This window comes from Aquila chrysaetos, chromosome 10, assembly GCF_900496995.4.
Source record: "Aquila chrysaetos chrysaetos chromosome 10, bAquChr1.4, whole genome shotgun sequence".
Lineage (NCBI taxonomy): Eukaryota > Metazoa > Chordata > Aves > Accipitriformes > Accipitridae > Aquila > Aquila chrysaetos.
The window spans coordinates 4721425-4745763 of record NC_044013.1 but is presented as its reverse complement, the minus strand read 5'-3'; the positions used below and the strand labels follow the sequence as shown (position 1 = coordinate 4745763).

The following is a 24339-nucleotide window of genomic DNA, read 5'->3' as shown; positions in this document are numbered from 1 at the left end:
GTAGAGCTTGTAAAGAGAAAAAAAGAAGAAGGAAAAAAAGAATGGAGTATTTCTCTGCAAAAGAATGGAGTATTTCTCTGCAAAGGGCACCTGTCTTTTACAAAGGATAGAATGTTGCCAGATGAGTTTAGCAACATTATTAATCAATCGGCGGAGACATCTTCCTTAATTTTTCCCTTTGTTGGAAAAATCTTTAGAAGAAAACAATCCAGGCAGAGGAAGACATATAAATCTCTGCAACCTCAGATGGGGGGGGGGGGTAGGGTGTCTTATTTCTCCTCCTTGTTAAGTTCGCCTTACTGTCTCAAGTAGAAATTTTTTAGGGAAATGATATACCTTCCATTTAAGTTTATATAAAAATGTAGGCTTTGAGCGTTTGCATTTTTTTGTTGTTTAACAAAAGTTGATTATTTCTTTGAGAGCTCCACGCAGCATTGGAATAATAATAATATTTAATTGTCTTTTTGCTTCTGTCCAGATCCTTGATTGAAGAGCATCAGCTTTATTGCAAGTTTCTGCAAATGGCAGTGTTTTCCATGCAGAAAAATACCCAGGCAAGTATCTGTTCTAATAAATTATTCTTTGCAGAGATTTACTTAGCTATTGGGAATTGTAGAGAAGTGCATATCAGTATATCAAAGCATTTTACAAACTCTGTAAAGTAGGGAACTAACACTTTATTGATGCTTATTTTAGACTGACAGAAATACTGAGTGATTCACCCAGATTCCCATGGCAAAGACTGCCCTTCCTCCCCTGTACCGTCATTGTTTGGCTCCTATACACATCCTCAGAAGGCGTATAACTGTAAAGTTCTTCAGTATGAATAGAAAATGCTTTCACTAGTGTGGGATTTTTCACTTTCTTTGTACTGCATTAATGAAAACTCCCACTGCCACCAAGGGATTAGGATGGATGGATGCAGGATGCCATGGCAAAGCCCACCCTTTATGGATACAGATGCAGGAGTTTACGTCTAAGAGCTCCTTCCAACTGTAGTTAAAATACCTGAATAAACAGAATGAAAATTCAGAGTGAAAACAACAACAACAAAAAAAATCCTGAAGTTTTCTTCAGAAATGGAAAATGAGTGGGAAAAAAACCCTCATTTTGAAACAAAACTAAGTAACCTATGCCAGAGGGAAGAAGACTTTTCCATAAGAGAAGAAGACTCTTCCACAGTCTTATTTTCTGCATCTCTAAAATAGAAAATATGCAATTCAAAGAAAGACAATGCCACTTACTTCAAAAGAAATAGAGCACAGGCAATAAGTAAAAAAATATGCAAAGTAGTTTGAAACTATTGAGTGAGGTGGTGAAGAAAAAAACATTTGTGCACTGCAAAGACTGTTAATTTCTACTAGAAGCTCTGCTGAAATGTCCTAGTGATGTTAGTAAAAAAAAAATCTTTTGTGTTCTTTTTTATTTCCATACTGTTTATAAATTTTACCAATATCATCGTGGACTCTTTGTTCCTTATTTGTAGTTTGTTTGACTGTATCACATTTGAAACTGAGGCTGACAGTTAATAACTGTATGGGAAGGGTCTTGTTGACATTATGATCATTGAGAGAGATAAATAATAAGGTGAGTATCTGAATGTGTTAATTTCTTCTCCCACCTGTCGTGGTTATCAGCATAAATAGCTCTTTCACAGTGGTTCCTAAAAGTCTGTTTGCATATGATCTAAAGATGGGCAATGAGGGAGCAATAGCTTATTTTCAAGCTATGTAAGAAGGAAGGCAGGATCAGACATTTATAAATTTCCATCTAAACCCATTTTTACTTTTTAAATTTTCCACTCCCTTTGTAAGGCTGCTAGAGAATGAAAATGGTCAGTGTGGTGGGTTGACCCTGGCTGGAGGTCAGGTGCCCACCAAAGCTGCTCTACCACTCCCCTTCTCAGCTGGACAAGGGAGAGAAAATATAACGAAAGGCTCGTGGGTTGAGATAAGGACAGGGAGAGATCACTCAACCAATTACCGTCATGGGCAAAACAGACTCGACAGGGAAGAAATGAACTTCATTTATTACCAATCAAACCAGAGTAGGGTAAAGAGAAATAAACCCAAATCTTAAAAACACCTTCCCGGTGTTCCCATCTCTCCCTCCTTCCCGGGCACAGCTTCACTCCTGATTTTGTCTCCCTCCTCCCCTCTGGTGGCGCAGGGGGACGGGGAATGGGGGTTGGGGTCAGTTCATTCACTCGTTGTCTCTGCCGCTCCTTCCTCCTCAGGGGAAGGACTCCTCAGTCTTCCCCTGTTCCAGAGTCCTTCACAAACTTCTCCCATGTGAGTCCTTCTCACGGGCTGCAGCTCTTCCCGAACTGCTCCAGCATGGGTGCCTTCCACGGGCTGCAGTCCTTCAGGCACAGCCTGCTCCAGCGTGGGTCCCCCGCGGGGTCACAAGTCCTGCCAGCAAACCTGCTCCAGCGTGGGCTCGTCTCTCCACGGGGCCACGGGTCCTGCTGGGAGCCTGCTCCGGCGCTGGCTTCCCACGGGGTCCCAGCCTCCTTCGGGCATCCCCCTGCTCCGGCGTGGGCTCCTCCCCGGGCTGCAGGTGGAGATCTGCTCCCCCGTGGACCTCCCTGGGCTGCAGGGGGACAGCCTGCCTCACCGTGGTCTTCCCCACGGGCTGCAGGGGAATCTCTGCTCCGGCACCTGGAGCATCTCCTCCCCTCCTTCTGCACCGACCTGGGGGTCTGCAGGGCTGGGGCTCTCACAGCATCTCACTCCTCTCTGGCTGCCATTTCTGTGTGCCCTGCAACTTTTTTCCTTCTAAAATACGTTATCCCAGAGGCGCTACCACTATCGCTGATTGGCTTGGCCTTGTCAGACGTAGGGGAAGCTTCTGGCACCTTCTGACAGAAGCCACCCCTGTAACCCCCCCCACTACCAAAACCTTGCCACGCAAACCCAATACAGTCAGGAAAATCTCTATGTTTTTTCTGGCCCTGCTGCTGTCAGAAATCTTTGACCAGTCCCTACCTCTCGTCCTGTTTGCCACTGCCCTTGGTAACCAGAGAGCAAAGACTTCCCGAAAAAAAGCAAAATCAATAGGAAGTTTATCTGATTTTCAGTCAGATGCCTGCCACTGGGCACACATTCATTGTCTACCCCTCCTTCCTTCTGATCAGTTAAATTAATGGTTGAGAACCTGAACTAAAGAAAAACCAAACAAATTTTGTACTGGAAAAGCTAACATGAGGCATATTGCTGGCAAAGGGCAAAAACCGGGAGGGTGTATAGAAAGATCTGGAGAGTTCAGAGCATTGGATTAAGTCCAGGAATTTGTGGTTGAAAGTGGATAAGTGCAAGGCATTTCTCTCAAGGGGCAGAAAAAAAGAATAACAAGCAGAAATAAAATACAGGAGAGCAGGACAGAGAGCAGCAATGCAGAAAAGATTCTGAGAGAGACAGCAGGTAACAAATTAAATATAAGTGAAATGTGAGGCTATTAGGGGAAAATGCCACAGCTATTTTGGAGTGCATTCCTCATGAGGAGAGAAAAGCGATAACGCACATTCCCATAGCCTTACTGTGATTATAACTAGACTATTGTGTTCATTGGGGGAGAACCACAATGAATTAATGGTGCTGATAAACCGGAGGTGTCCAAGCAAGAGGTACCTGTACACTTTCTCTGTTAACAGGGTCCTTGGAAATCACTGTGGTTTACCAGTGATCTATGATGGCCAGAAGAGACTTAAAAGGATGCTGTGATGCCAGGGAGAGTTTTCGGAGGGAAGATTCATTTAGCACCTGGACAGGTCCATGATAAAGGCTTTTTGCATTGCTGTGTTGTGGCAGTAATTGACTCTTAAATTTGAGAGGCTATGGAACATCTCTCCTCCTTGCTGATGAAGAAGTATGTGACCAAAAGAATCATCAGAAATCCAAGAAGGAGCTGAATATCAGTGCAAATAGATGATATTTTCTGCACTGCCCCGAATTTTCTCTCCTCCTCCACAATTCACAGAATTCTACGGCACCCTTGTCATATCCAGTGAAGGTATGAAAGCAAGTTTGTGTTAATCAGGAATCTAAAAGAAATATTTCATTTTCAGTGGGAATTCTGTCCTGCTTTGCTAAGACACATAGAAGATTTCAAGTTAGGGAAATGGAAGATAAATTCTGGACTTTCCATAATTCCTTAGAATTAGAAAAAGGAATCTCAAGTCCTCTAAAATATCGTAATTTCAAGTCAAACTAATGTCAAAACTGTTCTTACATTTTCCATTTTACCTTTCCATGTTCTTTGAGACTGGCCTCTGTTCCCTTTGGTTTTAGTCTATGCCTTTTCTCTCAGCGACATTATTCCAAAAACTCCAAGTGCAAGAGTTGGGGGAAAAAAAAAATCTAAGAAAAAAAATCTTTGTATCAGTAAAAAGTGAAGGGTTCTAAATCTTCCAGTCATATTGGAAGTCACCTTCAAGGCAAGCTACAATCATTTTTTTAATTAGGAATTTTAATTTTTAAAGACATTACACTGATAGGATCAGTTAGTGACTCCAGTTGGTCGGATATCTCAATATAGTTCTGGTTTCAAGTTTATAATTATACTGGAAAATGCAATAACATTCTGTTACATGATAGATTATACTGTTACGTGTTATAAATTCAATATTCTTGAATAGCACTCATTTTTTCCAGTCCTTTGAAAAGGAAGAGGGTGATGAAGTCTGCAATACCCTGCATTTTTTCAGCCTTCTTAGTTCTTAGTCCTTGAGGCAAAATATTTTTAAAATTACCTTGTAGATACTTTCTAAAATCCTCTCTCACATTTGTTTTCCATTTGAATCATACTTTTATTACCATGAAATAAGTAAATACATTCATATTATGCGTGTAGCTCTACAATTTCCTTTGAAGTATTTCTTATAGGCTTAAAGGCTTTGATAGGGGATGTCTAAATTTTTACAGATTTTCACTAGAGTTACATTGTAATATTATCGTATTATTTTCTCATACTGTTGGTTTTTGCTGGTTTGGGGAGGGTTTGTTTAATAAACATTAATTCTTGGTGATATAGTTTGGGACATAAGTGAGACAACACTTTTTACCAGAGTGGTTAATTCATCATTCTTCATTCCAAAGAACAGTAATATAATAAATTATTAAAACAGATTTTGTGCATCTGTGACTATGTGCACATGGGAGAGGGAAGAAAACCTTTAAAATCTTTGCTGTTCTTCCGAGTAATGCCTAATTTCACTGTTCATCCACTTGCCCTTGAAGATCAGTCCATCAGTCCTTTGAGTTATTTGCTAGCAATTGCTCCTCCTCTGGAAACCCTAGACACTATCCAAACGTGAAATGGGGGGCCTTACCCCCCCGAAGTGTACAACAGAGCTCAGCTGTTGCTGCCATCACTGCTATGAGGACAAGATAAGGACAGCAATATTCAAGCAGGGGTGTTCGGATCAGACTGCAAAATCTCCTGCAAAAGTAGAATAGTTTTGCCTGACCTGAACTCCAGATTGTCACCATCACCGTCTGGGTAGCTTGAAGCAGACTTAAATATTTCTACGTTATATTGTAGTAGTCTTTCCACTGGTACTTTGTTATCTTTTTCTCTGGAATTTCCACTGCTTTTGATAGGTATTAAATCAGCTTCTTGCTGTTTCCCTTTGCATGCTGACTCTTTAAAGACGTTGAGTCAGGATCAGGGGGCTGGTCTTGGTGGAGCGTTACACCCCACTGGCTTCATCTTCATCCTTCACTTAATGTCTACCTAATAGTTTATTTCTCAAACATTTCCTCTTAGACACCCAATTTTAAATAAAAATAGTTAATAAGCCCTAAGCTGTCCCTTTTGGAAGAAATTTCTGATTAATATTTGCTCTTATTCAGGAGATGTTTGCTTCACAAAGTTAGTCGACATTTAAAATTCAATCAATTATAATCTCACCTCAAATTTTGTGCTAGCAGAATCAAGCACAAGCAGTGTACAATAGTTAAATCATAAAACAATTAGGAATAATAGCTCCTTTAGATACTAATACTGTTAAATAAAATTAAGCTTTGCGTTAATTGTTTCAGATATTTCTAACTGACAACTACTTCAAGTCAGATTTCACCATGCTTTCAGCTCAGATTTTGCATGTGAGGAATAGGTTGTTTAACATATGAAGAAAAGTTAGTTTCTAATCTCTGGATGTTTTATCCATGTGATTTACTTACTTGGTTCTTTTGTGCTTTTTTTGTGGAAAAAATATTCTGACTGAAAGACCTGGCGTAATGTGACGTGAAGGAAAGTGAGAAAGAATTCAGTGCCTTATTGTTAAATTTTGAAAATGGGCATGTATTTGTGAATAGGCAGGGAACTGGTAGAGAATACTGCATATATCTGAACTAGGAGTCCTCTGTGACAGAAACTTTGCTTGATCAAAGCTGGGATTTCTTTCATTTTTCTTCAATAGCCAGCACACACAAAGCAACCAGGGTATTTCATTAAATGTTGCATCTTTAAAAAGTAGTGGTTGCACACTGAAACCATCTTGAATGTTTTCCCAACCATCTATTGGGAGCAAAGAAATAAGAGAAGAATATAAGAACATTCAATTGAATGAGTCCTGTAGTTAAAGGTTTTGTAAACTTTTTTACTTTGTAGGTTGTTATGAGCTCCATAGAGAGTATTACCACCTGTGTCAAGGCAATACATTTTTTACTGGAAATCATATATTTTTCTTTTCACAAAAAAGTATATTCCTTCTGCAAAAAATGTTCTTATTTCTCCCCAAATGTCAATACATTTTTTTGACTTGGGCATTATTTTTTTTTTAATTCTTTTTTGAATTAAAAATTAAATGCAATTTTTACAGGTTTCTTCCCCCCCACCTCCCAGCAAATCTCAGTTTTTCCAGTTTGCCAGAAGAGTTAATCTTGTTTTCCTCCTGTGTTAGTTCTTTATCTTCTATGCTTCATTCAGAGCTCATCAACTTGAATGTGAGTAACCAAACTTCTTCACAATTTGAACCCATAACATTTATGACATGATTAAGCAAAAGAAAAAAAAAGTAAAAAAAAAAAAACCAAACTGAAATAGCTTAGCAGCCCCATTGCCTTACACTGTAGGTACGTTTCAGGAGCATCGAGTGTAATCTCAATGAGACTGTAAGAGCCTCCTGGAGCTATTGGAATCCACCTTAACAATACTGGGTAAATGTCTGCGTCCTGAAAATGTTTTACGACAAATTCCATTACAAGTTTAAAAGAACCGCCTGCCACTATCACAGTGTACAATGACATGTCTCTCTGAAGACCCCTTGTAGTTCGCTTTCTGATTTGTCATACCACCTTCTAACACCGCATTAGTGCTGAAGGAGTCATCCCATTATAATATAACGAGGTGCCATCTCATCAAGTTAAACTCTTGTACACCAACATCTCTGGGAGATGATGAAGGCCTTTTATTGCTCCTCGCTGTGACCTTGGAAGAACTGTCTCGTGCATCTGCATATCCAAATTTCTGCGGACACTGGGAAACCTTTCCGAAGACAGTTTAACAACTGCTTACATATATTACTGCGACAGACTAGGCAGAACTGCAAAGATGTATTATCTTCTCAGGTTCTATCACAGCAGGTGGCACCTGTAGGAAAGCTCTTCAAAAAGAAAATTGCATAATGAAGGAAAAGGGGGGGGGGGGGGCAGGAGAAAGTTTGCATAATTACACCAAGTGAGAACAATCAGCTAATCTTGGCGATAAGCAGAATTTGAATTTAAGCCAAACCGTAGGCCAGAAACAGCTTTAGTGCACTGGTAGGTCATGTCTTCTGTCAGCAGAGGAGCGGTAAGTATAACCCTTCATCTTTTTAATGTTCCTTTGCAGTCCTGCCCAAGGCTGGGAGCCAGCGAGGATGCTAAACTGCTCCAGCTGCAGGGAGATGCAGCCTGAGCAGTGACTGGAAAAAGCTGCTTCTGATTTCTGAGGCTCCCTTCTCTCTCACCGTAAGTGTGCATCTCCCGGAGAAATCTGTAAGAGTAACACTGTGATTGAATTACAGATACGGAAGTTGAAGGTTTCTTTTAAAAGGGAAAGATGGATTGCAAACCTATAAAATGACCGTCAGGTTACCATTCTCCAGCCTTTTCCCTTTCCTTTTGAAACAATTTGACTAGCTGACATTCCTTCCCTATTTTTCTCAGATCTGAGTTGCCTATTAGTAAATACAAATCTATTTAAAATATACATATTCCTCTGAATAGACCTTCAGCACGAAAGAGAATCTTACTCTTTTTACAAGCCCTTCCCTGTAATAAATCATATCCAGGCCCCAGGCAGGCGCTAAAATATGCGTGAGGCATTGGACATATCTTGTCCCATTTGTGTTAAAATTTAGAGACAAAAGCTACCTGGGCAGAACATCCTTTGGGCCAGGCGTTAGATGGACTTTTTAAAGTTTTGCTGGGAGGAGGCTTTAACAGAGCACAAGATAAAACATTAAGTATTATTCTCACATCTCTGTAACTTGGATTTTTACTATATATAATCAGCCTAAATCCCATGGAGTTGTTTTTCATCTACGATTTGACAAGCAGGCTTGTCAAGCAAGGTAGAAGTGTTATTTATACTATGAGATGAGCTAAATATATTGCTAGCCATTTGCAAGAAAGGTAGCCAAAAAAATAAAAGGGTGATATTATGGAAACTGGAAGCACAATATATTATGATGGCTGTTGAAAAGAAAATCCAGGGTAGAGGTGAAATTGTTCATAGTGTATATATTATCGAGAAACAAATCTTATGCACTTTGAGTACCACTTGCACAAAATAGGTGATAAAGTGAAATATGAAGAACTGTAGACCCATCAGCCCCCTGTCTAAAGCACATAACGTCTCGCCTTCACCAAAGTAAATGGCACAATGTATTAATGGCGTTTAGTCAACCAAAAGAACCGCTGGACTTTCGGTCAGGTTCTCCAGTCACTTTTATGTGAGGAGTGAAATACTGTTTTCAAAAGTTTGAAAGAGACATATCTTGGCAATCCCTGGAAATAGCTTCTCTGCTAAGCTGTGCTGTGATTTATGTGAATTAGTATCAGTCTGGCTTCACTGTGAAATTAAATACTACTAGTCCCAAGATATTCGGGTAACTTTTATTCTTAATTTTCTTTTGATAGGTGTAGTGAGTACATTTAAAAGTGGAACGGTCATTCGAATTTTTCACAGAAAGTGCAATTATAGATTTTTCTCTCCTTTAGTCCTTAGTGTTTTTTCCTTGTAATAAAAGCAGACTACTTCCTTTCTCCATCAAACATGCTGTATAGCTGCCTTTCAGATGAATTATACCATGCTTATTTAGACAAATGCGTAGACAATACCCATCTGCAGTCTTGCTTTTCCAGTCGTGAGTATTCCAAGAATCTTGTAAAAGGAAAACTTGTAACAGGTACGTGTTTAATAACAACCTATAGTAAGATTTATCATGTCTAGATGCGTGTGGGTTTGGGGGTTTGTGTTGTTTTTTTGTTATTGTGGTTTTTTGTTGTTTTGTGGGTTGTTTTTTTTTTGGGGGGGGGGGGGGGTGGATCCAGTGAAGAAACAACTGCTGATGACACCCCTGAGAACTAATGAATTCTCTATAAGGTTAAAATGCTGCAGTAGATTTTTTTTTTTTATAGTCTAATCATGTACAAATCCACCACTATATATTTCTCAGAGCAGGGAAAAAATAACTGAAATAGTATCTCTGTACCATATTGTAGAGACCTAGTGCTATGTTGTGAGATTTTGTTCAACAGCAGGATTTGAATTAGAAGGTGGAATGCTTTAAAAGTGTGAAAGATGAATTTTGTGTTAGTGGAAGATATATCAGGACGTTTTATCATTAGCTTATCTCTGACTCTCATTGGCATATACATAACTTTTGTGACTATATAAGAAAGCCACAGGAAAACTGCAGGTTTGGCATTGAGATAATCTGAGAGAAAACAATAGGAAAGTAGCACTCTTCTTCAAATATTTCATAGTGCTATTGTTTTAATGTCAATATCATGAAGCAAATTGTACAATGTCATATCACGCCAAGTGATGAAGTCTGACATTTTGAGATATTGCAGTTTTCCAAAGCCATATTTATAGGAGTGGGCAGAAACAGTTTCATAAGTCCTTGCAGGAATGCTTCTCTTTTTTGGAAGAACAGCCATCATGTTCAGGCTATATCTTTCATTTATACTTTACATAGTGGATGTAGTTCAAGGGTTTTTTCTTGTAGGTTTTCACGTATCATTTTCAAAGCCAGATACCATTATAAACAGTTGGGTTTTTTGTTTTTTGTTTTTTTAAATTAAACTTTGTACATAAATCAAAAAAAGCTGGAAAAGAATAACCTTTAGCTAAATCTAACCAAAAGCTAGATTTTAATCCTGTTACTAATTCTGATTATAAAATACAAGGCTTGAAGAAAGTATGAGAAGTCAGTGAGTTTGTACTCTTGGTCCAAGGCAGGGTCAGCTTTCCCAGCATATTTCTGATGAATGTTTATCGAATCTCAGTCCCTAAATACTGCCATTGGGATCTCTGCGCATTACAGAGGAGAGACTGACTCCTCAAGTACCTCCCTTATATGCAGCACAACAAACAGCTGTTATGATTAGCATAGCAATAACCTCATATCTTCACGAACCTCTTATTAATTCACAGAGCTGATCTTTTTGGGTTATACAAGATACTCAGAAATGTAGGTTGCATTGCAATATTCCTAAATATAAACTTCAAAATATGCTTTCTGCCAGTCAGCATTATATACTCAAGTAAAGAAGGAAACCAAAGCTGAATGCGTGATTTGACTAGACGTAAGTCTGGTGACTTTTGCATCTGAAGGTAGAAAGTCTTTCCACCTTTATTTGTGAACTACTCACCAAGGGTAAAGACTATCCCAGCTAAAATGATTAAAAAATTTTGGAATAATAAGTCTGAGAACTTTACAGCTCATTGGGAAACATTTTGTGAACAGAAAATTATATCATCTTTATGAGAAAAAAATCACTTCCCTTGCTATCTCTGTGACCCCACAGCGAACAAAAACCAACAGGAGAGTAGCATTGATAAGTTACTGTGAAACTTGAAATGAATAACCTAGAGATGGATTAAAACTCCTCATAAAGAGTGTTTCATCTTCTGTACTCTTTCTTGAGATGCAACTGGGAAAGAAATGTTCTCTTTGAAACCTTTGTGGAAATGGCAGGTTTCAAATAATCTGTAATTACCTAAAATGTCATGATCTAACACATGTGTTTTCTACAATTTTCAAAGCAAAGGGCAGACATCTCCACCCAAGATGAACAAACAGGTTTAGTCAAGAAAGGAATGCTATCTGCAAGATATGCTATAATTATAGTACTCTGTTTTGAGAAAGTTTTCCACTGGAAGGATTTAAGTTTTTGATACTTTTAGCAATATCCTCAGCACAGAGGGCACATTTTTTTGGGTTTTTTTTTTTCTTTTTTATAAAAAGGAGCGAGTTTATTACCAGCAATGAGTTAGCAAATACAAAGACTTCTGCCACTGGTAACAAAGAAAACTCATCTGTTGTCACTCATTTGTTCTGTAAACACTACAGAAACACATATTTCTTTACAGAACAGTTAGCAAAGCACTGGTTAATTTTTACTAGAATAATGAACAGTTACAGTTTGGGGTGGGGTTTTTGTTTTGTTTTTTTGTTTGCTTATTTTTGTCTTTTGAAACTTCCTGCATACAAAGACTTTTCTGAACCTGTTACATTACATACAATAAATCACTATCTCATGGTCTTCATATAGGAACAAGTTAATATAACGATGAATACTGCACCTGATTATTTAAATTAGTAAAGCTTTGAACAGTTACCTACTGAAGTGTGCTGGAAAAGACTAGAAGAAAAAGGGGGAAAAAAGCCTCAAATGAAGGGGGGATCCAGCAGCTCACACAGATAGCTATGAAAATTAAAGTCAAGGTGAATTTGTGTCTCGAATTCAAATAGGTTGTAGATTTGTGTTATTCACCAACTGGTCATTAGTAGAGGAGTATTTGCACTCATTTTTTCAGTCCTGAGAGACTTGTAAAATATATTAATTAAAAATGACTGAGAGGTGATATTTTTCATCTATCTGAAACCCAATAGGAGCTTTTCATATGGCAGAAGCAACTAGCATCTGTCAGGGCTATAGGTGCAGCACTAACTTGGAGGTTATCTAATGAATCATTGCTAATACTTTTTCTCCAAGGATTTGGTAGCCTTGGAAGGTTTCATTGCAGAAATTGTTCTTTTTGTGAGATACAGTGAGATCACAGCACTGGCTAACATAAACAATTATATGTCAGGCTCGCATCTAGCTCTCTCGTAATCCATGACTATTTGGACACCGAGGAAGCATACAATTTATAACAATAGATCAGCTCTGTTTCTGCAACCAAGTGTGTATTAAGCTCACATTCTGTATTTGCTCAATTTGCTTGGCTTCAGACTGGAGTAAGGAACCTGTTATAAAACACCTGTAATAGCCGTCTGGTAAATAGCATAATTTGTTACATAGCAGATAGAGGAAAAAGGGAGGTTTACAGTGGAGAACTATATCAATAAGTGCTTTGGTTTCAATCACAAGTGCATCACTTTTTTATTTCTTCACATAAGGTGATAATGAAGAATGATGACCTCATGTCTAGACCTAAGCTTTTAACTTTGTTGCAGCTCTGGGGGCTTTAATGTTTTTCAAAAAGCAATCAATCAAGTGCCAAAAAGTGTCTGGCTAATTACCTCTGAGACTTTCTAAAGCTCTCCATTCTTTTCTCATAGAAAAGTAGTATTTATAAATTGCCTTGGTGAAGCACAAACCAGGTTATGGCCTATTCTCCTCTCCACCTTTCTTTGCTTCTGCTCAATGCTTATGGAAGTGCTAATTTTGTGAATCTCAGCATTTGACAGTGTTTCTTTCTATCTGAGATTGCTGTCACTGTTTCCTCCTGAACATTTCTAGAAAAACATATTTATCTCTTGATGTAAGACTAACAAGAATATCCAAGTTGTGAGCGTCTTGGGGAGGAAACGTAAGAAAGTGTAACTGATGAACACCCCCAGTCACCCAAAGACCTGGTGTCACCCAGATCCAGTGAGATCAATAGCAACAATGATTTATTTGACTAAATTTGAGATTTCTTTGAATTATCTATTAACCTAGAAGTCAGACGTATTTCAAACAGAACAACATATAATCTAGGAAAAAAAAAAAGGAAAAAAAAATAAAGCTGGAAGGGACCTCTGGAGGTCTTGTAGTTCAGCCTGCTGCTTCAAGTAGGGCAAACCTCAGTGCTAGATCAGGGAGCTCAAGGCTTGCTTTGGGCAACCTATTCCAATGCTCAATCACTGTCACAGTGAAGAGTTTTTTCCTTACGTCCCTAGCTACCTGCTCAATAGCTCTCTGCAATTAAGGTTGCATGGACTTTCTGAGCAAAGATCTCAGGAAGAGGCCAAATACTCAGACCTGTGTTCTTAAGGGTGAGCTACGCAAGATGCTGTTTTACATCTTTATGTTTTGGTCCAGATACTTGAATGTATTGGTCTTTTTTTCTTCTAGGACCTTCAGGCACAGAGAATATTTGCAATTGTCTCTGTCTTGACAAAAATGAAAATGCGTAATAAAAAACCCACTCTAAATATATGGGCCTAATGTTCACTCAGATCATTTTGAGAGCTAGTAGCTTTTCTGTAAATACTATTATCTTTAGTGGAACAGATAAATGACAAGCCTAAAATTTCAGTCTCAAAGTGGTGTTCACACCTGCAAAGTCTGACCAGTAGCTCCAGTTACGAGAAACTATTTGACTAGGAGGTGATCGTGGTCCAAGAGAGCACTGTTAAAAAGCTTTCATTTCATAGAAAGAATCTACCAAGGCAGGAACAAAACTAAGATCAAAGCATACGAGGTAAGGCTCTGCAGGAAAACCCTTCGTTCTGTCAGGCTAGCCAGACAACTAGCAAGGAGACCCTCACAAGCATGTGGAATGGAGCTAAGTGTACAAGGCAGCATCACATATCAAAGCATTCAAAGTATAATTTCCATATTACCGGGAAGAAAAACCCTCCAAAATGTAATGAAATCATTCTGGATTCAAAACCCTCACCCAAAAAGCAAAAATGTGCTATATAAGCCAAAAGAAGGACTCCAGTTGTTAGAGGCTTTGTGAATATTTGTGATGTATGTAAAGAATGCTCCAAAACTAAGAAAAACAATCCAGTTTCTGAAAGGGAAACATCCACTGACACAAATACTTTGGAAGGAGCCAAGTGTCTCACTTGATATCAAAATGTACCGGCGTTACATGTGTCATGAGTAGAAAGTGCAGCGACTAAAAGGGAAGACAATATTCCAGACGGAAAGCTGACTGCTACTGACATGTGTGAGTCCTCCCAAACTGCAGCCCAGCGCCTCCCTCAGAATTTAATTATTTTTTGTGTTCCATACTTAGAAAGAAACTGCGTATGTGGAGCAAAAACATATTCACATAATGTCACAGATTAAGGGCATATATTCATCTCAAACCACTAATATAACCACCCTCTATAGCCACATAACAAAAGCGTGGGTAAAGCAATGAATATGTAAACAGTTTAGAGTGTGCATATAGAAAGTCTTTATATAAATCATTAATGTGGTACAAAGTAAAAGACAGTCTCCACAGGAGATTTAATGTGACATCTGAGAACATAAAGAATTTGTGGTTGCTCCATTTCAAAACCCAGTATTCCAAACCTGTTGGACTTCTAGCTGTCTTCCAAAGAGAAAAATATTTTGAAATGTCAGGATATTTTATAGAACTGCTCTAGGAAGCAATACTTAAATTTTTATACAGAGACTAGCTGTTTCTTCCTGTTTATGAGTTTTAAATATTCAGCTGTTTGTCAAACTACTGGGCTTACAACTGCATCTACTTTTTTTTTTTTTTTTAACCACAGGGATATTTACTGCAGTAGGCTCCTAGAGCTGAATTTTTGTATAATCCTGCAAAGACTGAACATTAAACAGGGTCATAGGATAATCAGCTTGGAAGGGACTCAAGGAGGACATTTAGTCCAAACTCTTCCTTAGAATAATTAGTGTACACATTTTCTTCTAAGTCTAAATATTAGTGAGAAAATTCAGATACTTCTGGTTTATATTTTTTCCAAACTCAACATTGTACTACACAAACAGTTCTGAAATAACAACAGTGAGTGGTAACCCCCGCCGAGCTTACTTTTGTGTTAATACATTTAATATATGTAATACTTTTTGTGACAGTGAAACTTGAAATGATGAAAAGTTGGAAGTTTATCATTAATTTAAATACAATGAAGTAAACACACAGTGTGTAATCATAGGAGCTAGTTTTTTTCTGAGTAAACTGAAGTATAACTCCAGTGTTCTTAGAACATCAACAAAATCAGGAAATGATTGCAACTGGCATTTATAATAAGCACTAGATATGGTTGATGTATGAGATAATTATAATGCTTTGCAGGAAAATCTAATAAATCCCAGAACAGTTACTCTGTAAAATCTATTTTTATGGAAATAAGGGTATGAATATGTCATCTATTACAGCAAGAGAGCTATACAGAAAATTCTGACAGCCTCAATCAAAAGCAGTGTCCACTCCTGAAAGGTAATTGTTTCTGAAGTTTTGAGCACACAAAATAACAGGTGTTCCATTTTCTGAAACGAATGGTTTAATATTAAAATACGAAAATCTTCAGAATTTGCACAGCTTGATGAACTTCTACAAGAGACATGCACCTGTTTTGACACAGAGGTTAAAAGACTGATTTAATTGTGGTAGATGTAGTTTACTATTTTGGGAATCAATAATGTACGAAGAGTTCTAGTTTGAGTTAAACTTCTGATACATGTAGCGTCCCAAGACCAGCTGAGGCTTTGGATGCATATGGTTCTATTAGATATGAGTTATAGTGAGAAACACCCTAATTTTAATTCTACAGTTAAATTGAAAAATCCCTGTTATTGTTTTTAGAAGAGCTTAGTAAACTGAAGTTACTTCTGATTTACACAGCCCAAGGATGGAAAGCTCATTCTCAATCTTCCATTTACAATTCTTTAACTTCTATGGATATGAAAAACAGAAGACAGACTATCCCCTAGAGAGCTGACAGATGATCGCGAGAATAATCTGTCATTCCTAATCTTGGTTTTAAAGCATTTCTTGAATGCTTCAGGTCCTTTTTGCCTGGGAATGCTCTTGAAGTTTTCATCTCTAAAAGATGATAGAAAGCTATTAATATGACTTTATGCTTGTCTGAGTTCCCCAAGGGCAAGCTTTTAGTATTAGATATCCAAGATAGGCATCTATAATCCATTTTGCATCAACTAGGATGGCATTTGCACAAGCATTACAACCAGTAGGTAACTTGATGCAGATGCCTAATTTTAAGTACTGTAGCAAATGGTTCTGGAAAACATCCCAGTTCTCAAAAAGTCACATAAACATGTGCTTAACCTTGGACATAAGGTTCCTCTGAAAGCCATGCAACTAGTGAATTGCTCACGTATTTTCTGGAGTCAGAGTTGATTTAGAAACTTAGAAGCAGATCATGTGAATTAGATAAATCTCAGTCTTGAGAACTGTCAATAATCTGCCATTTTAGCTACTAGTACTTCAGTCATAATTTTTTATCACTGATATGTTAGGACTTCTTAAAGTAGAGTGAAGATGAGTAGAAAATACCCAGCAAGAAAGAACACTAGCAGACAGAACAACTCCTTTGGCAATCTGCTTGCTGTTGTGCTAGTAGATGTGCCACTAGAAACCAGCTTCACCTACACTTTCAACTAATATTTCTGGCTGATCCCAGCTGCTCAGCTTGCAACACGTTTTCTTCCTCTTTAAAAATTTTTCAGTTCAGCCCTTTCACTGAAAACATTTCTTATTCACTAGGTTGACTCAGGTGTCCTAGTCTCCTTGACACGATAGCAACATTTTTGTCCTATCAAAGAAAGAAGTAGAAACATAAAACATAATGTGGAACTTAAATAAATCTTTGCATAAGATCTTCAGGTTTTGATTCCGAGAAGCTGACACGCTCTCTTCACTCAGGTCTTGAAGGTATTAATTCCCTTTGAGTCAATTCTCTAAGCCTTTTGTTAGCGTTCCTCTTCTGTACCTGCTTCTTTGAGAAAAGCCATTTCCCCATAGAATAAGAAATTTCCAAATGAGAAGTGATATGAATCTTTGAGGAGCCAAGTGACTACCACATGAAAAGAAGATAATGGGATATATTTTATCTGGATTGAGAAGCATCTGCCAAGTACATCTCAGAGGAGCTGCCTGTTAAGAAGAGTTTAAAATAGATTGTTTACCCCATTAAATATCAGCAGAAACTCTACTTTTCCATTGATTTCCTCCATCTATATTCTCAGCTGGGAAAGCACAAAAAGATTTTAGAGAGAAAAAAGAAAATATTGTGGAGTGATGCAGCAACTGGAGAAAAAAATAGGCTTGTATTGGTAAGAGTATCACATTCTTTGCTGTTCTGTTTTTACACTCTCCTCATATTTTTCCTACACAGTGTTTATAATTAAGGAGAAGGATTAGGGTCTAGACACAAAGCCTATTGCTACTACTGGGAATTCTTTTCTCAACAAGGTTGAAATCCAGCCCATGAATATAGCTTTACCAAGGAGGGAAATGAAGACCCAGACAGTGTGTGGGTTTTGGGTGGGGTTTTTAATTTCGTTTGGGATTTTTTTTTTTTTTTTTTTTTTTTTTTTTTGGCTAACAGCATAAATTCCCAGTTCCTCAAAAATTTGAACATCTATTAAGTTCCCAGATCAATTAAATTAGCCACATGCTTAACCATCTTGATAAACTGAGGCCTTAGTTGATAGTAGGAACTCCTGAGGGCATGTGAGAAGAAATTAAAGCTGGGGCATTCCAAAGAGCAAGATCCTGTTATTAGCACAATGTCTACATGGAAAATATTGATGAGAGCCTGGTAAAAGAAACTGGGTTTCTTACATTTTAATTTCTTCATTAGGTTTTTAATTTATTTCAATTCAAAGGGTTTAACTCTTTTTTTCTTCAAGAACCTTTTGAAAAGTTCATAGAGCCACTACAGAATTAAAACAGTTTGGTGGGTGCTATAGCATACATTATCTCAAAGATATTATTTTAGCATGAACAGCTTTTAAAACTTAATCACCTAACCAGCACGCATTCCTAATTGATCTCTCCCTCTAGGACTGCTACATTTTCTTGACCTTTTAATAACTGATGGCTTTAGAGAAAAGATTGTTCAGATAGCTTCTTAAAAGTCAAAAGAAGATCTGAGGTATATTTGCAAGATCTGAAGAAGACATCCCTAAAGCAAGTCACGGCCTTGTGAAGTTCTGATTTTCTTGTTCTTCCCACATGCTGCAGGAACTCTTCCAGGGACAGAAGTTGGAGACCAAGGTGGGCTGAATTGGTCTGCGTTTGAGGAAGCTCATCTGGGAGATGTCAGTCACCTACTGCTCCCTCTATGTGTGAGGGTGGGTTATTTAGTTTATTAAAGAGAAAATAAAGCCTGTGTCTATTTCAAGTTCAGGTATCTACGGCTGCTAAACACACATGCAGGAACAAGTAGACGGTAAAGTCTTTTACCATGCCTTTTACAAAGGAAGGTCTCTTGTCCTCCCTATCAAACTGTTTAGTTTCAGATCCTTTCTACAAAAGTTTGTAAATTATGGTTGTTTTTTCTTCAGTTTCTTCTTTTGGTTTTCTTGAATCAGCTTCATTTTTTAACTAGCTTCATTCTCACTACTGTCCTAGTTTCAGCTGGAATAGAGTTAACTGTCTTCCTAGTAGCTGGTACGGTGCTATGTTTTGAGTTCAGTATGAGAAGAATGTTGATAACACCGATGTTTTCAGTTGCTGCTAGTAGTGTTTAGACTAATGTCAAGGATTTTTCAGCTTCTCATGCCCAGCCAGCGAGAAAGCTGGAGGGGCACAAGAAGTTGGCACAGGACACAGCCAGGGCACCTGACCCAAACTGGCCAACAGGGTATTCCATACCATGGGACGTCCCATCTAGTACAGGAACTGGGAAGTGGGGGCAGGGAATCGCCGCTCGGGGACTAGCTGGGTGCCGGTCGGCGGGTGGTGAGCAATTGCACTGCGCATCATTTGTACATTCCAATCCTTTCATTATTGCTGTTGTCATTTTATTAGTGTTATCATTATCATTATTCGTTTCTTCTTTTCTGTTCTATTAAACTGTTCTTATCTCAACCCGTGGGTTTTGCTTCTTTTTCCCGATTTTCTCCCCCATCCCACTGGGTGGGGGGGAGTGAGTGAGCGGCTGCGTGGTGCTTAGCTGCTGGCTGGGGTTAAACCATGACACACCCTGCATATGTATTCTATATAATAGTTGGGTTTAACTCTAAATTTACACTGTATGGGTAATGCTTTTTTTAAAAATTATTTAAGTCTTAGAAATGACTTTAGCAAAGTTGCTGTTGCTTCTGCCAGCAGTGATATGGCCCCATGAGTGGAGGTTAGGGTTGGATAACATCTGCACTGCCTACTTTATTCTTGCTTACGTACCTAAGGAGAGCTGTCTCTTCTAGCAGCCAGTCATGCGTCTCATTGTAGTTCCAACTGGTTAAAGCCTCTTGCTTAGAGAGTTGTAGTATTGACAAGTTTGTGTCCTGCTGTGTGGCAGACAGAATTTTTCCACCTTTCTGAGAAATATGAGAGCTCATATTCTACACTTTACTGTTTGAGCTTTATACTGATACGATGCTACCATCTTCAGTAGCATTATCTTAATGTGAAAGCGAACTGACGTGATGAAAATCTGGGCTGAGTTTTCAACTAGGGAAAGATTTTCTGATGAGCTCAGTGATAGATCTGCTGCTTCACTTTTGAAAGTTTGATCTGTCCCTTCTGTATGTCACATCTGCTTTCTATGTTACAGAAACCACAATTTGTTTATAATTGCACTTGGTTTTTGCCTGGCATATGTTTGGGTAAGTGCACTTGTCAGAAAAACTGTATGAAATATTCTTCTTTGTAACAAATGTAAACAAGTTTCAGAGGTGCGTAGTCTCTCTGATAGCAAATACCATTTTTTACAGTTGCAAGGCTGTGCATGTGATGTAGGAGCTCAGTCCTCTTGAAGCGAAGACCTGTTTACCAGATCTTCCTCGGATGTCTGTTGTCCCAGATCTACCACTCTTGGCTGATCTCTGACAACTGATAAAAGCTGAGGGAACGAGTGTATGCTATCGGCTGAGCAGGCAACACTTTGTACTGCACTAATCTCCTGAAGCCTGGTGAGAAATTGCATGAGTGAAGCAGTGAAGTGGCCTCAAAGAGATTTATTGATTTGTTTCCTATTGAACATAACAAACCCCCAAAGATTTTATTAGTAGTTTTAGCCAACAATTATAATAGAAAGGTGTTCATTGGTTTCAGATGGGTTTTGATTAGACACAGGAAAGATTGAATTAAAATATACAGAATGTTTTAAAAGAAGCCTGAAGAGGACTGTAAAGATGAGTCAGTTCTTATGGCAAAACTATTCCTTGAACTGTATAAGCATCCTGAGGATGTTGAACAATACAAATATAATTTCTTATAATGAAAAAAAATTCTAGAGAGTCACAGCACATCATATTTTGCAAACTGATTTTTTTTGTTATTTCTTTTTTTTCATGTTCGTGTTATAAGCTAAAATAGATTTTACCTGGAACATAGAATAAAATGTTTAAGGATGGAGACATGTCCATTCTGTCCTGTTTGATAGTAGTTCATACTGCACAGCTTCCTATGTTTTATACTTCACTCTTAACTCCTTAAGCTTCCTATGACCAGTGTCAGTGCATCCACTCTGAAAAGTGAACTTGAAGAAATCCTATTTGCATAATGTTTATGTTCAATTTTGAAAATGTATCCTGGAGAGTGAATGGAAACATTATAGTCCAGAAAAGATGATAAATATGAAACAGTATTATAAATGTTCATTGACCTCAAGAAGTCATTGCTTAAAGGACCATGTCAGTCAAGAGAAAAACTAACTTGAGTATAATGTTAATTATGTGATTCCTCTTAGAAGATCGTGGTTTTGTTTGTTTAACTGTGATATTAGTACAATTTTGCACAAACCAGAGGTCAATAGTTATTCAGTTTGAACTAGAAGACAGGATATTAGAGTAATTTAACTGGAAAGAACTAAAGATATGAGAAGTCTTTCAAACAAACAAAAGTTTGATAATGAAAGGTCATGGGTTTAGTATTGATTCATGAAAAAAACCAAAACAAATTTTGCAATAGCCTAGAGATGATGGTAAATGTTAGTAATGAGCAGGGCCAATTTATTTCAACAACAACTAATGGGGGGGGGGGGGGGGGGGGAAGAGGTTCAAAACCTTCCGCATCCACTGCAGAATTGGAAGGAATAACAGTTATATGCTTTGTTTCAGTTTACTTGCCTGACAACTCAGTCACCAGCTTGGATTTGAAATCTATTATTGTGACTAATCTGAGCCAGAAGCAGAATTCAGAAGTTCAACAGTAACAACAAGCCCCAGTTTTACGTTCCAGAAAATCTAAGCGTCACAGAAGAAAGGCAGAAGTTACCCGTGGATGTATAGAAAGGCTGACTGAACCCATTTTGAACTGTCAAACAGGCAAGCAAAAAGTCACTTAAGAGAAAGTAAACTCAGCTGCTTTAAAAATCACCAGAAAGTCAAGCAAAATCTAAGTAAAAGTGAAAGCTCACTAAGTAAGCATATAGCTACTGTTTGAAATGGCTTGTGGATAACACTGAATACAGAAACAGGTTTACATTTCTAGCAAGGGGGCATATTGTCTTCATGGCATATAGAAATGCAGCAGTTAGTACGCTTAGCTACTACCGATGATGTTATTTGTCTAAAGTTTTAATTAATTCTGAAAACATATTGAAAATGCTAACAAACATTTGATTGTAGGTTTTCCATTGTTTTCCTGCCTGCACAAACACAGTGAGCAAACCTCTACCGCCGTGTGCCAGCTCGGTGCCGTCCAGCGAATTCATCCTGAATACACCTGCTGAGCCATAAGCAGAACATACAAGGTATATTCAGATTCATTATTCTTCTCTTGGCTGTACGCATACTGCACACAAGAACAAATTTAACTGCACTTTAAAGAAATGGTACTGGAATGAAATTTAACTGACTTCTTAAAATGATGTCCTGCCTAACCAGGAAACAGCTACACGTGCGCTCACGCTTCTTCCATATATTTCCCATGAAGATTTCACATTGCTGTGACAGTAGCTATACACAATGAATTTATTCCATGTTTGAAATACATTCACACCACTGTAGTCATTTATTTTGACAACACAGTCATCACAAAGCAACAGGGCGTGTAAGTTCTTTGCTCCAAGGGCGTTGGGGATTGAATGTTTGACTTCCCCTCTGAAAATGAAGCCGAATAAAACACCCAAAAGGTGACAGTTTTATCAGCTTAAGTGAAGAAGCAGTTCTTGGAGTGCTGAGAACTTCATGAGAAGTTGGAAACTGATGAATACATTGAGTCAATAAACTTACTTCATTATTAAACTGTTTGCTACACCCTTGCTTAAACACATTAAATATGTTGATTTTTTCATACTTGAAAACCAGTTGGAAATACTATTCCATTTTTGTATCTCCACAAGTCACTTTTTCACTGAATTACAGACCACTTCAAGGTGATTTAGAGAAATCAGTAGTTGATTTGACTAACTACTTAAAAGTTGGTTGTCTAACTATCCCAAACCTTTTCAGGTTCCTGGAGAAGTTTAATAACTGCAAACCATCCTGCCTGTGACAAAAATAAGGTAAAATAGGGACAGCATTAGCCCTAGTCTGGCCTGATATTTGGCTCATCAGGCCAGTTAAACAGGAGCACAACACTTCTTTCCCCAGTATGCAGCCCCTTGGTGTACATAATCACCTGGGACGGGGTTGGATTAAGAGATGTGATTCAAATTCATACCCATGATGCAGAGAAAAATTCTAATCTCTTAGGGATGCACTAGATCTTTGGGGGATTTGCTCTATTGAGGAAAAACGGAGAGACCCTCATCCAAAAAACTTGCCTGCTCAGGTCCCACACAGGTTGTAAGTGGTTTGTCCATGAAACTCCCACAGAAATTCTTCTTCTACTTTTATATGACTGCTTTCAGCCCCATTCAGTCTGCAAAGTTTCTGATAGTTATCTTAAGAAAGAGGTAGATTCATCAATTATTTTGCTTGAAAAAAACCTGTTAACTTGATGAGTGGCTTTCAAAAATGAAGTTCAATAACTTCACAAGTTTTAAAACCAAATTTTTCCAAACCCATGTGTATAAAAGGCCTTAGGCATTAAAGAAATGGCAATGGTTACACCAAAGCGGAGTTGTGTTTTCTCATACATCAAATAGCATCACTAATTATTTCATTTGAAAAGTACTTTCTTTTGATGAGATTTTTCAGAACAAAAGTTTTCTTAAGTATAATAATTTGTATACATAATACATCTTAGGAGGAATGGCAGATCACAAACTGATGGAGGCAACTTAAGCTTCATCAACTCATTATGCAGGAACAGAGAGTGGGAGATGCTGAGATATGAAACGGAATGGGAAATTACACCAGAAGAACAGTGGCCTATATTTTGCTCTTTACAATACATAATTACTTTCTAGTACATCTGTGTATTGTGTGGTGTCCACTTTGATACTCTTCCTTCTATAAAGACACAAAATCTCATCTTCCTTCCATTGAAGTCCAGGGCAAAACTCCTGCTAGTTCAGTGGGGGCAGAACAGAGCCTGTGCTTCCCTCTTCCCCACGGAAAACGCACTGGGATTATTTGCCATATCCACAGTTCAAAAGCATTGTTCAGAAGGTAGACTATTCACATTTTGTCAAGTGAAAAGTTTTCAAGAGAGTTCAGTCATGAATTATATAACTGAGGAAACTGTCTATGGAAAGCTGATTTTGAATCACTGAAGCATTTTAATTCTTTTTTGAAGATGGCCAAATGTTCGTGTCTTTGTGTGAATTTATTTTTAGCTCTGTTTTCTCTTCTGACCTGACCGACCACTGGTCTGGTAAAGATTTGCAGCATTTTTCATATCACAAAAAAATAAATACTATGTCCCCTCAAATTTACATGGTGGTAATGAGGAAACGTTTATAGTGTTTTCAGATTTCTCACTAAGTTCTTGTGTGACGTTTTGTGGAAATCTGTGCTCTGGTTTGCATCTTTCAAAACCAGACCTCCTCCATTTGACTATTTAAATTCAAATATCTGTGTATATAATCTCTTTCCTCTGAAATTTACGTCCATCACAAACAGTCAGAGT

The 24339-nt window shown here is 38.1% G+C and overlaps 2 long non-coding RNA genes across 3 annotated transcripts in view; both read left to right on the top strand.

Annotated features, from left to right (window-relative positions):
- Positions 1–554, top strand: part of LOC115347704 — a 40180-nt gene extending 39626 nt beyond the window's left edge. Inside the window, exon 3 of the long non-coding RNA XR_003925584.1 lies at positions 479–554. This is a non-coding gene — a long non-coding RNA (uncharacterized LOC115347704). The remainder of the gene's footprint in view (positions 1–478) is intronic.
- Positions 555–7837: 7283 nt separating this feature from the next.
- LOC115347703 overlaps positions 7838–24339 on the top strand; it is a 34523-nt gene continuing 18021 nt past the window's right edge. The window contains exons 1-3 of one of the 2 annotated variants that reach the window (XR_003925582.1): positions 7838–7952; positions 21441–21742; positions 21951–22075. This is a non-coding gene — a long non-coding RNA (uncharacterized LOC115347703). Of the gene's footprint in view, positions 7953–18405; positions 18501–21440; positions 21743–21950; positions 22076–24339 lie in introns of those variants that run through there. The other variant, XR_003925581.1, reaches the window with a different exon arrangement.